General features: G+C 35.3%; 1 protein-coding gene and 1 pseudogene across 5 annotated transcripts in view; both read right to left on the bottom strand.

Annotated features, from left to right (window-relative positions):
- EDA (ectodysplasin A) overlaps positions 1–12,848 on the bottom strand; it is a 477,063-nt gene that overhangs the window by 168,535 nt on the left and 295,680 nt on the right. The gene's annotated exons all lie outside the window — the stretch shown is intronic.
- LOC116583670 lies at positions 3,718–4,281 on the bottom strand (annotated as a pseudogene).

Genomic DNA, 12,848 nt, shown 5'->3' with positions numbered 1-12,848 from the left:
TGGGTATTTGCCCAAAGGATACAAAAAACACCAATTCCAAGGAATACATGCAGCTGCATGTTTATAGCAGCATTATTTGAATAGGCAAGGTATGAAAGCAGCCCAAGCGTCCATTGATTGATGAACGGATAAAGAAGAAGTGGTATATATATACAATGGGATACTATTCAACCATAAAAAAAGAGTGAAATCTTGCCATTTGCAATGACATGGATGGAGCTAGAGTATAATGCTAAGCAAAATAAATCAGAGAAAGACAAATACCATATGATTTCACTCATATGTGGCACTTAAGAAACAAAACAAATGAGCATAGTTAAACAGAGAGATAAACGAAGAAACAGGCTGAAATACAGAGAACAAACTGGTGGTTACCAGAGGGGAGGTGGGTGAAGAGATTTGTTAAATAGGTGATGGGGATAAGGAGTGCACTTGTAATTAGCACAAACTGGTGTATGGAATTGCTGAATCACCATATTATACATCTGAAACTAATGTTAATACTGTATGTTAACTGGAATTAAAAGCTTAAAAAAATTTAAACCCTTGATTAATACCTCATACTCTACAAAATATAATTCAAGTTGGACCATAGACCTAAATGTAAATTCTAAAACTATGAGGCAAAGATTCTTTAGATATGACACCAAAAAGAGGATCTATAAAAGAAAAAAAGTGATAAATTTAACTTCATCAAAATTAAGAACTCTGTTCTTGTTAAGACAGATAGGAGATACAGATTAGAAGAAAAATATTTGCAAATCATATATTCTATAAAGAATTTGTATCCAGAATATATAATGAATTCTGAACATTCAATAATAAGAAACAACTCCCAATTACTCCATTACTCCACCTACCTCCCCTCCAGCAACCCTCAGTTTGTTTCCTATAGTTTAGAGTCTCTTAGGGTTTGTCTCCCTCTCCGATTTCATCTTATTTTATTTTTCCCTCCCTTCATTTATGATCCTCTATTTTGTTTCTTAAGTTTCACATATGAGTGAGATAATTATCTTTCTCTGACTGGCTTATTTTGTTTAGTATAATACCCTCTAGTTCCATCCATGTCATTGCAAATGGTAAGATTTCATTTTTTATGGCTAATATTCCAGTGTGTGTGTGTGTGTGTGTGTGTGTGTGTGTGTGTGTGTGTGTATAATCTTTTATGGCTAATATTCCAGTGTGTGTGTGTGTGTGTGTGTGTATAATCTTTATTCATGTCCCAATGGACATCTGGGCTCTTTCCATAGTTTGGCTACTGTGGACATTGCTTCTATAAACATTGGGGTGCCCCTTTGGATCGCTACATTTTTACCTTTTGGGTAAGTACCCAGTAGTGTTACATACAGCTGATGAATAATCGAACTTGACCTCTGAAACTAATGATGCACTATATGTTAACTGAATTTAAATAAAATTTTAAAAAGAGCTCAATTTTTAGAAATGAGTGAAAGATTTCAACAGATACTTCACCAAAGAAGATAGGTGAAAAGATGCTCAATATCATTAATCACTAGGAAAAAGCAAATTAAAACCACATAAAGACCACTACACACCTATCAGAACAGCGTAACTTAGAAAGTCTGACCATACCAACTTTTGATGAGGATATGAGAAATTGTAACTCTCATACAACACTGGTGAGAATGTAAAATGATATTCACTTCAGGAAAGTTTGTCAGTTTCTTATACCGTACAACCCAACAGTTAACACTCCTAAGCACGTTCTAAGAGAAATGAAAGTATATGTCCACACAAACACTTGTACACCAATGTCTGTAATAGTTTTATTTGTAGTAACTAGAAGTTGGAATGCATCAGCAGGTGAATGTTTCATCCATACAACAAAATAGTGTTAATTAATAAAAAGGAATGAACTGCTGATACATGTTATAACATGAATGAATCTCAAATAATTATGCTGAGTGAAAGAAACCAGACCAACAATTGAGAAAACACTGTATGCTTCTATTTATATAAAACTCCAGAAAATAAAAACTAGACTATAGTGACAGATCAGTGGTTGCCTAGGAATGCAGAGGTCATTGGAGACTAGACTGAGGGGAAAGAGATTACAAAGGGGTATAAGGAAACATTTGGGGGTAATGGATATTTTGATTATGAGGCTGGTTTCACCAGTATACATATATGTACATACATTGTCAAAATTTAACAAGTTGTATGTTTAAATATTTGTTTATTATATTCATATAAAGTCGTAAAAAGTAATTTCCATGGCTGAGAATGAAGCAGCTCATAATTAATCCATTGCCTGTGTTAAATTTCTTTTTTTAAAAAAGATTTTATTTATTTATTTGACAGAGATCACAAGTAGGAGACATGCAGGCAGAGAGAGAGAGAGGAGGAAGCAGGCTCTCCTGCAGAGAGCCGGATGCAGGGTTCGATCCCAAGACCCTGGGATCATGACCTGAGCTGAAAGCAGAGGCTTTAACCCACTGAGCCACCCAGGCACCCCGCCTGTGTTAAATTTCTGTCATTAGAGAAAGACCATAAGCTTTGGTGCAGAGGTTGGGGGAGAGGCAAGATGACTAACAGAGTCAGGAGCTAGCTTTGCTTAGACAGCCCCTCGCCAGCACTCTTTTTCAGGTGAGGATTCATAGTGGCAAAAGATTTGTGTTTCAATGTCCCAGCTGCTTTTGATGTAGCCAAGTCATACACACACATGGTTTTTAAAAAGTATGAGGTATGTACATAAAGGCACATAATGTAAGCAACATTTCACTATTCTAACCCTCCCTATCCCCAGACCTAATCTTCTGAGATTATTATCTTTAGCCCTATTAACTGTTTCTGTTTAGTTCTTCTGGTGATTTCTTCCTCATATACGGCTATTATTTGATTTATCTACTTTAGATTTTGTCTATTAATTTTGTGCTGTGATAAATGAGGCTTTACCTCAATTATTCTACCTCTCATCCCAATGTAGTTATTGTGATTTTTAGTTCCTGTATTTATTTGTTTGAGGGATATACTTAGACCTTTATTTCTTGTTTCATAAACTACAGACAGTATCGCTTAACTCTGTTTTTTAGGGAAGGCTATTAGTTCCCTGCTCTTCCTATTATCTCTTATCTATTCTATCTACCAACTTTTGTCATTTGTACTTTTACTTTTCACATTGCTAAGAGGGATAACATTTGTGTTTTGCTCTTTATCTATAATTAACTACCTCTATAATTAAGTACCCTGTGCTTATGTACATTGTTTTTTTCTGAAAGTTGAAAATCAGTATGCAGTGTTTATAGTTGTGGCTATCCAGAATTTGTCTTCCTTCTTTGAGGTGTTACTATCTTTTAGATTTTCTAATCACCTTTATTTGTTTTTCTTGCATTGTTTGCAACATCTATAGTTTTTCTAATTTCTTTTTTTTAAAACTAGGCAAAGAACTTTATTAATTTTGTTTCAAACTTTATTCCCAGGCTTCTTGTGCTTAATTAGCTGCAAAGAGTGAATTGTGCATAAGCCAAAAACTGAGGGGCGCCTGGGTGGCTCAGTGGTTTAAGCCGCTGCCTTCGGCTCAGGTCATGATCTCGGGGTCCCGGGATCGAGTCCCACGTCGGGCTCTCTGCTCAGCAGGGAGCCTGCTTCCCTCTCTCTCTCTCTCTCTCTCTGCCTGCCTCTCCATCTACTTGTGATTTCTCTCTGTCAAATAAATAAATAAAATCTTTAAAAAAAAAAAAACTGAAAAGAACTGAAGTGTCCAAGGGGCTTGGGTTTAAAAATAATAGAGATCTGGATTTTATCAGATCCATGAACAAGATTTTAAAAAGCAGACATAAAATAGCAGCTCCTAGTAACTTCAAGTTTTATCTTTTTCCAAAGTTGACTCAATTCAGTTTACTTCATTTGGAGGCTTCATCAAAATCCTCCACAAGATCTGGAACTTCATCATCATCCTTCTCTTTGGTAGTAAGTGGTGCTTTTCCGTCTGCAGAATACTAGGGCAGAGATTCAGCCAGTCTTCTCAAACTAGCTGGACTGTCTGTATCTGGTTGGCTTAAGATATTTGGAAGCATTTCTGTCAGCTGCTTTGTCTCAGCATGGCTTGTAACAGTGAAAGTGCTTACTGCTAGGGATGCCTGAACTGTAGAGTTGTTAAAGTGGATCACTGTTCCCTGGTTTGTGAACATATTCAATACCAGAGATATTGTTTACCCCAAACTTCTTTAAGAAGGACTAAAGTTTTTGTTTTTGTTTTGATCATCTCTTGTACTTGTTTTATGAACCCCCTCTTTTGGTGAGCAGTTCTTTTCCCACCAATGCACACTTGTGCTTGAAGTTTGGTGAGTTTCTCCTGGTTTATGATAGTTTCTTTAATCTTGTTGGCATGGTAATGGGACCACCTGTGGCACTAGGATTGGTGCTCAGGGGGTCTTAGGAGGACCAGCTGAGATAAGGTGCACACATGGGGATATAAGATGGCAGCTAGAGGACACACACAAACATTTATAAATATGTGTTATACACACATACATATAAACATATATATTATGTTAATAATAAAAGGATAATGCTTAACCATAAGTAAGTATTTATCAAAATACTCTGACTATATTTCTGCTTAAATTTTATTAATAAATCAGCAGTTTCTCTAATTTCTTAAAGGTGGATAAAATCTTGAGCCCCTGGTTCTCCTTGTTTGCCTTTGGATGCCCCTCCTGAAGCCCTCCTTTCTTCCACTTGGACAGAATGCTCCTTAGGCCTGTTGTGTACTGTTGCCCTTGGATTTACTTTTACTAGTTTTTTGGTATTAGGTCCACTGTTTCCAGAATCCAGTGTATATCTTTGTCTTTCTTTACTATCTCATTTTGCTGGAGTATATTCCTAAGTAACTTCTTTAGAAAAAGGTGAGAGGTGAACTTTAAGTCTTTGAAATCTAGATATGTGCTTCTATACTATCAAGCTCAACTTATAGTTGGCTAGGAATAAAACTCTAGGCTCAAAATAATTTTCCCTCAGAACTTTGAAGGCATTTCTTCACTGTCTAATATGCAGTGTTGCTGATGAGTTGATCTATCTATTCCAATTCTTGTTCCTGTCATTGTTAATGTTTTACCTCTATGGGAGCTCTTGGGATCTTCTTTTTATTGTTGATGTTCTGAAGTTTCATAATGTGTCTAGGGATTGAGAGAAATGACTGGCTACCCCAAATATGATGCCTGTAGGGCCCACCCCTATGTAATAGAACCATTATGCTTGAGGACCTCCAAATTCCACAATGTAAATCTTTGTTGTGGGACACAAATGCCCACACTAGTTACTTCAATTCTTCTTAGATGACTTACTCAATTGCTTATTTTACTTTCTTTTAAGTTTTAATTCCTGTTAGTTAACATACACTGTTATATTAGTTTCAGGTGTACAAATATAGTGATTCAACAATTGCATACATCACTGAGAGCTCATCACAAGTTCACTCCTTAATCCCCATCACCTATTTCACCCATGCCCATACCCACCTCTTCTCTGGCAGTCATCAGTTTGTTCTCTGTATTTGAGTATGCTTTTTTGTTGTTTTTTTTTTTTAGATTCCACATATAAGTGAAATCATATGGCATAAACAAATATAAATAGATAATAAATAAAAAATATAAAAGATAAATAACTTTCTCTAACTTTTTTTTCTTAGAATTATACCATCTATGTCCATCCATATTGTTGTAAATGGCAAGATCTCATTTTATTTATGGTTGAGTAATATTCCATTATATATATATATACACATACATATATGTGTATATATATATATATAAAAGTGTGGCACATATATATATACCACACTTTTTTATCCATCTATCAATGAACATCTGAGTTGCTTCCAGACCTTGGCTATTGTAAACAATGCTGTGATAAACATATAATAAACATATGATCCCATAATTTTACTATGGGGTATTTACTCAAAGAAAATAAAGACACTAATTTGAAAAGATATACTATCTATTTTTTAATTAGGAGCACTGTATCTTGATTACTGTTACCTTCTAATAAGCCTTGAGATCAGGTAGCATAAGTCCTCCAACTTTGTTCTGTTTCAAACTCGTTTTGCATATTTTAGGTCCTTTGCCTTTCCAGATAAATTTTAGAATTGGATTGTCAATTTCTACAAGAGAAATTAGGGTAGATCAAGTTGGAGAAAACTGACATGTTAATAGTATTTCATATTTGAGATGCTATCATTAAAGGTATTTATAAAAATCTCAATTTCTGTTTATTGTTAGTATACAGGAATATAATTGATTATTTAATAGCAATTTGGTGTCTTGTGAACTTATTCACTTATTAGTTCTAGTAGTTGTTTTGTAGATTTTTTTGTAAAATTTTCTACAAAGATGATCACACTGTCTGCATATAAAGATTGTCTTATTTTCTTTCAAAACTTATTGCCTCTAATTTTTTTTCTTTCTTATTGCACTGGCTAGAACCCCCAGCACAATGTTGACTAGAAGTGATAAGAGCAGATAGGCATATATTGTTTCCAATCTTAGAAGGAAAGCCTTCAGTCTTTCATCATACAGTATGTTGTTAGCTATGGGGTTTTTGATAAAGTTCCCGCTACTCCTAGTTTTCTGAGTTTTTTCTAAAATCATGAATTGGTGTTATATTTTGTTAAATGTTTTGTTTGAGTTGATGTACGATTTTTTTTTTTCCTCCTGAGACTTGTAGTAGGGTGAATCACATTGATATCCTCCCATTTAAAATAGAATTAAGACATAACTGACACACAAGATGAAACATCCCAGTGGGCATCTAGTTCTATATTCAACTAGAATGTTAGGAGAGTTCAAAATCTTGTTCAAGTGAGTAGACCTTGACGAATAGATTTTTGTCTGTCTTTTCTATCATCCATCCATCTATACACTAGGCACTTGCTCTGGCCAAATCCTGTGCAAGGAACTGGGGATATAAAGAACATTGTAGACCTTGTGTTTTTGAGGCTCACACTGTATCTAGTGAGGAGATAAATAGCTAATCACATTAATGAGATGTATGCCATATTAAGATAATTGAGGAAAGTCAATGGAGTCACAGAAGATGGAGATATTCTGCTCAGGGTGGGGGAACTGTGGAAAATGACTTCTGAGTTGGCATTTAAAAAGTAAGCAGGAGACTTCTAGGCAGAGGTGAAAGAGAAGCATATTTCAGAAAAGAGGCCATAACTTACAGCAGTGCTTTAGAAGTTCTTCTGATCTTCCTAATGTCCTCCCCACTCATTCAAAAATAATTTTGTGTTCTAAAACAATATATATTTGTTTAAATATAATGATTTTCTTTTTTTAAAAAAAAGATTTTATTTATTTATTTGATATAGTGATTTTCTTTAACCCAGAGTAGGGTCTATGCTCCAGAAAGACAAATTCTGGATGCTGGCAGACCATTTCCAGTTTGTGAAGCATAGCTCGGTGTGAAGGACCTGAGGGTCACTGGTAAACAATCAGAAACTACGAGAAGTTTCTTGGGGGTAGTTGTCTAATCTCAGAATTATGTCAATCAAGCATTAGGTATGCAATTAGAAATACTCTAGCTTCAAAGCTTGTATGTTTGCCTAAGGACCTAAATTATCATTTGCTCACTCTCTGATTACCCCAGGTCCATGATGAGCCAAGTTCTACTTAGCACTGCCAAAAAACAGCAAGAATGCTTTTAATGGTTTTAAACAAGTTTTCAAATTTCTTTGGCAAATCAAGTTAACTGTATAGTATCTTGCTGGGGTCTTCAACTGACATCGAACTGGGACCATGTAGAGCCCAGTGTTAAGCAATATATAACATTAGGAATTATGTTAGTATGGAGATCCTTGATCACATGCCAGTCATAATTTTCATTTTGACTGATACTAATGGTAACTGTTGAAATCATTATCAAGAGAACTCATCTCTCATCAGTTGATACCTAGTCATGTGAAAAGTGCTGCCATATCCTGCTTGAGAATTGATTAGAAATGGTAAAATTCTGTTAAAACAAATATTTTAAACATATAATGGGAGCTTTTGTAGAATGAAGAAACTTCCAGGTGTAAGTTGGTGGCACATTTATTTCTAGCAACATTCAATATAATAGGGCTCAAGGCAACCAAAGGATATGAATCACAAGGATTTTGTTTTTTTTATAAAGGATATTAGGCTACCAAAACTTTTATGAGTTCCTACTGTAGTGTTTTTGGAATACCTAAAAATATGTATGCATGTACATGTAAAAACATGTATGCATGTATTTTTTAAAAGATTTTATTCATTTATTAGAGAGAGAGAGAGAACATAAGCTGGGGGAGGAGCAGAGGGAGCAGCAGAGGGAAAGGGAAAAGCAGACTCTGCAATGAGCACACGGCCCGATGCAGGGCTTCATCTCACTGCCCTGAGATCATGACCTGAGCCGAAATCAAGAGTCAGACACTTAATTGAGCCACCCAGATGCCCTTAATCTATGCACTTTAATAAATGCTTAACACTTTATGTCCCTCTTTTTAAAAGATTGAGTATGGTTAACACACAATGTTACATTAGTTTCAGGTGTATACACAGTGATTTGACAAGTCTATATGTTATGCTATGCTCATCAGAAGTGTAAATACCATCTGTCTTCTTACAATGGTATTACAATATCATTAACTATGTTTCTTATGCTATACCTTTTATTCCCGTGACTTATTCATTCCATAACTGGAAGTCTGTATCTCCCACACTCACCTATTTTGCCCATCCCCCAACCCCTCTCCCCTTTGGCAATCATCAGTTTGTTCTCTGTATTTATAGGTCTCATTGTTTTTTGTTTATGCATTTGTTTTGTTTTAGATTTCAGTAAGTAAAGTCATATGGTATTTGTCTTTCTCTGTCTGATTTACTTCACTTAGAATAATACCATCTAGGTCCAAAAAACAAAATAGAACAAAACAAAAAACTATTTTTTTTAAGATTTTATTTATTTATTTGACAGACAGAGATCACAAGTAGGCAGAGAGGCAGACAGAGAGAGAGGAGGAAGCAAGCTCCCTGCTAAGCAGAGAGCCTGATGCAGGGCTCGATTCCAGGACCCTGGGATTATGACCTGAGCAGAAGGCAGAGGCTTTAACCCACTGAGCCACCCAGGCCTCCAAAAAACTATTTTTTTTAAGAAAGCATACAGATGGCCAAAAAGCACATGAAAATATTCACTAATCACCAGGGAAATGCAAACCAAAACCACAGTGAGATATCATCTTAAACCTGTGAGAATGGCTAGAATCAGAAAGACAAGAAATAAGTGTTGGTGAGGATGTGGAGAAACAGGAACCCTTGTGCACTGTTGGTGGTATAGCTACAATGGAAAACAGTATGAAGGCTCCTCAAAAAAATTAAATATAGAAATACCATATGATCCAATAAATAAATACTACTGGGTACTTACCCAGGAAAACCAAAACACTAACTCAAAAAGATATATGCCCTCCTATATTTATTGCAACATTACTATAATAGCCCAAATATGGAAGCAACCTAAGCATTCATCAGTAGATGAATGCATAAAGAAGGTGTGGCATATGTATAATACACAATGTAATACTAGAAAGTCAGCATAAGAAAGGATGAGATCATGCCATTTGTGACAATGTGAAATCCCTCTTTCTGATGGCAACTCATTTACTAAGGAATGGCTTAAAATTATCTGCTGTGTATCAGTACCAACTAAATAGACTTTATCAGACTTCACATTTTATTCAATTAAAAAGTTTTAAAATTCTAGTATAGTTAACATACAGTGTTATATTAGTTTCAGGTGTACAATACAGTGATTCAACAATTCGATATGTTGCTCAGTGCTCATTAAGATTAGTGTCCTCGTAAACCCCCTTCACCTATTTCACCCATCCTGCCCCATCCCCTCTCTGGCAGCCATCAGTTTGTTCTCTATAGTTGAGTCTGATTTTTTGGGGGGTTGTCTCTTTTTTGGCTCCCCTCTGTTCATTAGATTTGTTTCTTTCTTTATTTCTTTAAACTCAAGTTAGTTAAAATACAGTGCAGCACTAGTGTCAGGAGCAGAGCCCAGTGACTGATTATCCACATACAACACCCAGTGCTCATCCCAACAAGTGCCCTCATTAATGGCTATCACCCATTTAGCCCATCCCCCCCACCTCCCTTCCAGCAACTCTCAGTTTAATTCTCTATATTTAAGAGTCTCTTGTGACTTTACTTTTTGTAGCTTGCATTATGAGGCCAGTAGATAGTCTGTTTCTAAAATAGAATAAAAATATGATAAGCATTCTCTTCATTCTAAAAATAATCACCTCAGTGTCTGTACAGGTTTCATTCATAGTTATCACCATCTTCCTTTTTTTATTCAAATGTAATTTACATATAGTGTTATTTTAGTTTCAGATGTACAAAGTAATGATTCATCAATTCTATACATTTCTCAATGCTCATCAAGATAAGTGTACTCTTAATTCCCCTTACCTCTTTTTCCCATTCCCCCACAAACCTCCCCTTTGGCAGCCACATTTGTTTTATGTATTTAAGAATCTTTTTGTTTGTCTTTTATTTCATTTGCTTGTTCATTTCTTTCTATTGCTCCTTAAAGGTCTAGCAGTTATCTGAATATATATACTCAAATGTTTGTAAATCTGCCAACCCAGTGCAACACACATACAATATCTACATTCCCATAAACCCCCAAATCATTCACTTAATAAATACTGACTGAGAAAATACTGTGGAATGCAAAAGATACAATGCAATTTAACTGGAATACGAATATCAGTAAGATATGGCCCTGGTCAACATCCCATAGTTTAGCATGATGGCTCTTAACCAGGGGCAAGTATCAGAATTGCTTAGAAAATATCATATGATCCAGTAATTCCACTGTTGGGTTTTTACCCAGGGAAAACAAAAACACTAATACAAAAAGATATATACATCTCTCTGTTTATTGCAGCATTGTTTATAATAGCTAAGTCATGGAAGCAACCTAAGTGTCCATCAGCAGATGAATGGGTTAGGAAAATGTAGAATATACAATGGAATGATTCACGGCCATAAAACTGATGAGATCATGCCATGTGAAACAACATGGATGGACCTAGAGGGTATTATGCTAAGTAAAATAAGCTGGACTGAGAAAGAGAAATACCATATGATTCTGCTCATAAATGAAAAAACAAAAAAACCGAAAAAACAAAAAGCAGAATCAGAACTATAAATACAGGGAACAAATATGCATGGTTGCCAGAGGTAGGGAGGTGGTAGGTTGGGAAAAATGGGTGAAGGGGAAAGGGTGATAAAGGCCTCCAGTTACAGAATGAGTAAGTCATGGGAATAAAAAGCAGAGCACAAGGAATACAGTTAATGATATTGCAATAGTGATGCAATGGGACAAATCATAGCTATACTTAATGGTGAACATAGCATAATCTGTAAACTTGTCAGTTCACTAGGTTGTGTACCTGAAACTAATGTAACACTGTGTTTCAACTGTACTCAAAATTTTAAAAAGAGATATGCTACTTTCTATAAAATGAATAAGTACAGTGTGATGACTATAGTTAGCAATACTGTATTACAGACTACTTGAAAGTTGCTGAGAGAGTAGATCTTAAATGTTCTTACTACAAACAAAATGGTAATTATGTGAGGTGATGGAAGTATTAACTAACTTTGTTGTGGTTAATAATTTTGCAATACATACATGTATCAAATCATCACCTTGTACACCTTAAACTTACACAACATTATATCAATGGAAAAAAAGGCAATGGCAGTAAACAAACAAAAGAATTACTTATAAAGTCTTTTCAAAATTTACTTATGCAGTGCTGAGACCACCACCCAAGGAAGTAGAATCTGAAGTGGCTTCTGAAGGTTTGGTAGTCTGATAGAGATAGAACTAAAGGGGTGCCCTAGGCAGAGGGAATAGCATGTGTAAAACTATTACAGCATACTCCTTAACTCTAAATTTTCTCACCTATAAAAAGGGAAAAACTGTCACCTCATGGGGTCATTGTGAGAATAAAATGAGAACACGTATGAAAGTTCCTGTGCATTATAAATGTTCAGTGTTAGTGGCATTCTTTGCTCTAACATTTAAAGTAAAGTTGATTTAACCAATTAGCCTTTTTTTTTCCAGCTAGTATGACCCTGAAGGAATGGAACATAGAATGGATAAGGTACAATTGGGATTAAAAGGGGAAAGACAAGTTTGCAGCCTGGAAGAGATAAAGGCAACATGTGTATATCAGAAAGTGAGGACCCAAGTTTGGGGTACAGGTCAATAAAAATCAGATGTGATTAATAGTTTTAGAAGAAGTTATGTATCTACAAGTCACATTCTGATGGGAAAAGGAATTTAAGTCACTCTATTATCTCTTCCTAAAGTAAGAAGAAATCATGCTGTATATATTAGGTGGGGAGGATAGAAATTAGGGTGTGTATGGTGATGGTAGTAAGGGAGGGAAGAAGAAAGGGAAGATTTGGAAATATTCAGAAAAATAATTAGCTTATAGACATCTTGCTTACCAATAAATTTCCCTCTACTTTCTGCACAACAAACACATTGAATTGACTCTGTGCCACCAGTGACTTAGCATTTACTTTAGCAGATGCTTCCTTTGCCTATGTTGTAGCTAATTAATGCACACTTATAAAAAGGTAATCACCTGAATTTTAAACAATTGTTTTCATATAAACAAAGTCTAAAGTATAAAGTCATACTTTATAATATATGCTCCTTCAATTCCCATAAAGGAAGAATTGGTAAATAAAACCAAAACTGTTGTTTAAAACACCTGTAGACTGCCAATCAAAAGCAAGCAAGGTTGTCATTAGTGAAATGCAAACTAAAACAATAAGAAG

Source organism: Mustela erminea, chromosome X (genome assembly GCF_009829155.1).
Source record: "Mustela erminea isolate mMusErm1 chromosome X, mMusErm1.Pri, whole genome shotgun sequence".
Classification (NCBI taxonomy): Eukaryota; Metazoa; Chordata; class Mammalia; order Carnivora; family Mustelidae; genus Mustela; species Mustela erminea.
The sequence above is the reverse complement of the archived record's forward strand: the minus strand, read 5'-3'. Positions and strand labels throughout refer to the sequence as shown.